The sequence below is a fragment of the Sciurus carolinensis genome, chromosome 1, assembly GCF_902686445.1.
Source record: "Sciurus carolinensis chromosome 1, mSciCar1.2, whole genome shotgun sequence".
In the NCBI taxonomy this organism is placed as follows: domain Eukaryota; kingdom Metazoa; phylum Chordata; class Mammalia; order Rodentia; family Sciuridae; genus Sciurus; species Sciurus carolinensis.
The window spans coordinates 204,781,210-204,787,209 of NC_062213.1; the positions used below are offsets into that span (position 1 = coordinate 204,781,210).

The window sequence follows — 6,000 nt, forward strand, 5'->3', positions numbered from 1 at the left end:
CCCCAAGTTGCCCTCCAGAGAGGGAGAACACTCTGAGTATCCCAAGAAATAGCTGCATGAAGTGCTGAGGAAACGAAAGCTGGCCCTGTGGGAGGTCACGGGGAGAGGAGGCCGGAGGCATCTGCCTCCCATAGTATTGTGATCTGCATCAGATCAGTTGCCTCGCTCTGTATTCGCTTGTGAACCCACTTGTATATGCATTTCTACACCAGCTCAGGCACTGTTCTTGGCTCCAGGCTTCTGGTAATGAAAGACAGAGACAGGTCCCACCATCATGGGGTCTCGCATTCCAGTGGGAAAGAGGAAACAGCAAGTAGAAGTAGGACAGTGGGCAAGCAAGGAGAGGGGGCGGGGAATACCTTGCTGCTGTGGGGACTTCGTGGGGAGAGCTCCCCAGGTCCAGGGCACAGCCTGTATGGATGGCGGAAGGAGGCAATGTGCTTGGTCCCATATGACCAAAAGTTCGTTTGTAAGAATTTTCAACAAAGGGACTCAGATGATCTAAACTTTTGGAAAGCTGGGGTTCTGTTTCTTAATGTTTTCCAACCATTTATCGAATTGAATTGAATTTCATCGACTCTGCAAAGAATTAGCTGCGTGACCTTGGCTAAATCCTTGTGCAGACACCTGTCCCAAAGTTCCTTCTTTTGCACATAGTGGGCATTAACCAGCGTCTGTCCGATGGAGACCTGCAGCTGCCTCACTGGGACAGGAAGGCGGAGGACAGCTCCTCCCGACTCCAGCATCTGCCTGTCTGTGACCTCAAACTGCTGGAACGATCATCAAGTTACCCAGGCTCCCCATACTCCGTTCCAATTGGATTATTACAGTTCATTTCTCTCCAGAACGACCCAAACCCCTCCCTGGACTCTCAGCCACAAAGGGGAAATTAACAGTAACATAAAAAGTTAAGAAGGTGAGAGAACATTATCACTCTTGTCAACAATAAAATCTGCTGCTGATGTTCAGTTGTGAAGACAGGCACATCTATTATTTATAGAATACAGATTGTTAAATATTAAACACTTGAGCCTGGGACAGTGTGAGGGTAAAATCAGGAGTGTGGACTTGTCAAAACCGTAAAAATGGTAACTCTTTGGAAGGGTGAAGTGCACCTACCTTTATTACCGTTTTTATTGCACTGTAAATTAAGAGGGGAAACCCATGATGTGTCAATTTCAAGTTAGGATGCTGTTAGGATGGCATCTGTCTATACTTAACTCTGCTTGGCAAATAGTGACTAGCCCTCTTGCCTGGAACTATTAACCATTTCAGCTGGAAGGAGGGAGAAGATACGTTGTCTTCCTTATTTACCACCGGAGGGAATGAAGGCAAGGAAAGCATTTTACGAGCTGGTAATTTTTCTTGTAGCTATTTGTATGCTGCCCAAAGGCTTATGCCGATGAAGGCAAAATTAACTCTTAAAAATCTTAGAAGTCACATGTGATACCGAATATCTTAATTTTTATAAGATTATTTTTTACCTGCCTCGATTTACCCTAATTTTAATTGCAACGCAAAGCCAAACACTTGAGCCACCACCGTTTGCTTCTTGGGATGGAGTAAGACATCATGAGATCCATCAGCACCTGAGCGCCCACACAGCCCCTAAGGACTCGGGTGGAAGAGCCTGATTGCTGGATTTGCTGCTTGTAATAAAATGATGTTTTTTTCCTCTTACAAAGGAGATTTCTGCATCCAGTTTGTTTTTCCTTTTTAAAAAACTGTGTTGAATGAAGCCAAAATATTTCCAATGGAGCACCTAATTCAAATACAAATTCTGCCCACGAGTGCGTAGGCAGCCTTATGTTTAATAAGTGCTCAGCGGGGATTATGCATTAAATTATCTCCCTTAAATACTTGCTGATAGACTTATCAATATCTGGATTCATTTTAATGTTAAAGAAGTAAATTTTTAACATTTCCATTTTAGGTAGGGAAGGAAAAACTACAACTTCATTGTGTAACAATTTTAACCTTGATTATCCCTCTTTCTGATTGAACCCTATACAATGATATTAAATTCAAAAATTAATCTAGCCTGCAGAATGGATAATTAGTCAAAACTAGGGAAAAGTCACAAGAAATTAACAATGAAATCAATTCCTTGATTTTATGTCACACCTCTTTCTCCTGGGATTTTGAGGCACATTTTCAATATGAGCTCATTGTCTTCTAAATTCTGCTGATGTTATATTCTGGAAAGATCTGGACTCTTCTGAGGGAGAGGAAAGCTGAGGTAAGGCCAAGTTCCATAATGACAAGAAGAAAAACTAGAAGATGAAATGATTTGGAAAGAAACACTAGGAGAGAGGTAGAGCCAGAACTCAGAGCACCTGAGGTGACACAGCAAGGGAAGAGGTGTGGTCCAATGGTTAGCGATGGCACAGAGAGAGTCACTTCCAAGGAGCTGCTGGGTGTGGAGGATCAATCATCCAGTTTGGAACACGTAGGTAGAAAGTTCTTGGAGGAAGACCCCTAGAGAAAAGGGAGACTTGATAGAACAGACAGAATGATGAAGAGCTTGAAAGGCAAGAAAGGCAATTAGACACCAAGAAATACGACAAAAAGTGTACAAGAAACAATGGCCCAAAGCAAAGCGGCCAAAGTATGTGCTAATGTGTGGCAATCTAGGGAACATAATATTTTTTTTAATATTTGGAAAAATAGCACAGATTTCACCATCTGGTCAGGCGTTGAACACTCCTGAGTTAGTCATTACAATGAGAAGCCATCCGTTGGTTTTTAACTTTTAAATTCAAACTAGATGTAGCACCCAAGACTTGGTTGCATCTGTGGGACAGAATGCAAATGTTTCTGATCTTGACCTTGTGAGAGTGTTGCCGACAGATGTTATGATGTGGAACAGGGAAGGAAAGCGTGGGGTGTAAAGGTCTTTGTCTAACAAAGCAGAGGGCAAATGAAATTGTGGACAGTTCCCTGGGCGTGGTGGCACATGCCTGTTATCCCAACTACTCCAGAGACAGAGGCGGGAGGCTCACAAGTTTGAGCCCAACCTCAGCAAATCTGCCAGAGCCTGTCTCAAAAAATAAAAAGGGCTGCAGATGCTGCTCAGTGGTAGAGCACCCCTGGGTTCAATCCCCAGAACTGAAAAAAAATAAATAAAGAAGAAAGAAATTGTGAACAACCGATATAAAATAAATCAAAATAGAATCCTATTCTTTAAAGTTAGAAAAGTGACTGATAGAAGAATTTAAAATAATAATGTAAATATCAAACATTGAGAGAAAAAAGAAAACACAAGAAGGGACTCATGAAGAAACAGGTAATCTAACATACCTACAACAAGAAAAGAGACTGAATGAGTCATCCGGAAACTGCCCCAACACACACACACATACACACACACACACAGAGTCCAAGCCCGAATTCACTGACTCCTACCAACTGTTTAAAGAGGAATTAACTTCAATTCTTCAAAAACTCCTTCAAAAAACAAAGCAGGAGGAAACACCTTCCAACTCATTCTATAAGACCCATATTCCTTGGTTTCAAAGCCAGACAAAGGTAACACAAGAAAATGACATACCAGTATCCCTCAATGAAATACTAGCAGACCAAGCCCAGCAACACTCACAAATACTAGCAAATAAAACACCAACAAATCAGATTCATATAAAAAGTATTATGTGACCAAGTAGAATAAAAAGTATTATGTGACCAAGTGGGATTAACCCTGGGATGGCAATGTTGGTTTAACATATGAACATCAATCAATATCATAAACCATAACAATTGAATAAAGGATAAAATGATACGACCATCTCAACAGACACAGAAAAAGCATTTGACAAAATGCAACACCCTTTGGCATTAGCAGCATTCAACAAACTAGAAATAGGGAGGAACTACCTCAAAGGCCATCTCTGAAAAACCCACATTTAAACGTCTCACTTAACGATGAAAGACTGAATGTTTTTCTGCTAAAATCATGAGCAAATCAAAACGGTTACCTTCTCCAACACTATTAGACACTGTGCTCGAGCCAGGGCAATTAGGCAAGAAAAAAAAAGCATCTATAAGAGGTAAAACAGACTCTATTCTCAGGTGATATAATCATATTTACAGGAAATCCTAAGAAATATGCTCATGTACAACTCTCAGAATGAATAAGTTCAACGGGGTTGTAGGATATAAAATCAATGTATGAAAATCATTTTACTTCTATACACTAGCAATGAACAATAGGAAAATGAAATTAAGAAAACAATCCATTTTTAAAAACTAAAAAAATACAAAACATTGAAGATATTCTCTATTGAAAATAGACAAGACCTAAACGAGTGGAATTCACGTTCATGGATCTGGAAACTTAACGTTAAGATGGCAGCTCCCCAGAGTGATCCATAGATTCAAACAGGATTCCTGCCAGAGCTCAACATGAGAGCTAAGACTGTGAAGATCTTAGACGCAAACAGAAATAGCCTTCCCAAGCATTGATAGGCAATGTGTTCTTAGATATAATTGAAAAGTATTAGTGACAGAAGAAAAAAATAGATAAATTTTAAACACTTCAGTGACTCCAAGGACACCATCACAATGGGAGAAAATAGAATGCAAATCATATATCCAGCAAGGGTCCAGTATCCAGAAGACAGAAAGAATTCTCAACTCTCTCTCTTTTTTTTTTTTTTTTTTTTTTTTTTTTGGTACTAGGGGATTGAACCCACAGGTGCTCTACCATTGAGCCACATCCCCAGCCCTATTTTGTATTTTATTTAGAGACAGGGTCTCACTGAGTTGCTTAGCACCTCACTTTTGCTGAGGCTGGCTTTGAACTCACGATCCTCCTACCTCAGCTTCCCAAGCTGCTGGGATTACAGGCATGCACCATTACACTCGGCTAAATTCTCAACTCTTAAAAAACTGATAATCCAGGGGCTGAGTTTGTAGCTCAGTGGTAGAGCGCTTGCCTAGCATGTGTGAGGTACTGGGTTTGATCATCAGCACCATATATAAATAAATAAAATAAAGGTATTGTGCCCATCTACAACTAAAAAGAATTTTTTAAAAATGATAATCCAATTTAAAAGTTGGTAAGGACTAGGGGTATAGCTCAGTGGTACAACACTTTCCTAAGCATGCATGAGTCCCTGAGTTTAATCCCCAGCACGACAATAATAAATAAACATATATATAAAATAGAAAATTTATATATACATATATATATCAGAGGATTTGTAGAGACATTTTTCGAAATAAGACACATAAGTGACCAATATGCTTATGAAAAGATGCTCAGAATCATTAACAACTAGGAAAATGCAAACCAAAAACATGATCAGTGGCACTTCATATCCACAGGATGTTACAAGAAAAGAGACAAGATGGGGCTGGGGATGTAGCTCAGTTGGTAGAGTGCTTGCCTCACATGCACAAGGCCCTGGGTTCAATCCCCAGCACCACCAAAAAAAAAAAGGAGGAAGACAAGACACATGGGAGAAGTTAGTGGGAATGTGGGAAATTACTAACCTCAGGGGTTGAGGCCCACGGGGGGTTGGGGGGATGAAGAGGGAGTGATAATGGTCGGTGGGGTTACCTTTTCAGGGCTAACAGGTGTGTTCTGGGTTTAGAGAATGGAGCACACTGGATCTGGAGCTGGTTGTACAACTTTATGAGTATACTTAAAACCACTGAACTGCAAACTTTAACAGGGTAAGCTATATGGTAGGTGAATTATATCTTAATAAAGCCATTATAAAAATAAAGAGAGAGGAGAGGACAACGAGGAAGGGGGGGGGGGTATGGAAGCTAAATCTTCATCTTTCTATTTAGGAGTCAAAAGATATTGTCCAAAATTGATAAAGCAAACAATAGAGGTATAATTATTAGAGCAGCAGGGGAAATTCCAGAAGAATTAAAGCAAGAAATGAATAAAGTTGTTTTGGGGAGGGAGGGCTGAGTGAGAATGAGGCTTTTCAGCATTATTATCTCTTTTCTACTTTTTAGTGTGTATTACTTTGATCTAAAGTCTCTGTA

At 40.2% G+C, this 6,000-nt stretch overlaps 1 non-coding gene across 1 annotated transcript; it reads left to right on the forward strand.

Annotated features, from left to right (window-relative positions):
• Positions 1–5,356: 5,356 nt before the first annotated feature.
• On the forward strand, positions 5,357–5,429 carry Trnav-cac (transfer RNA valine (anticodon CAC)). The gene has a single exon. It is a non-coding gene; the product is annotated as a tRNA-Val (tRNA).
• Positions 5,430–6,000: the final 571 nt, after the last annotated feature.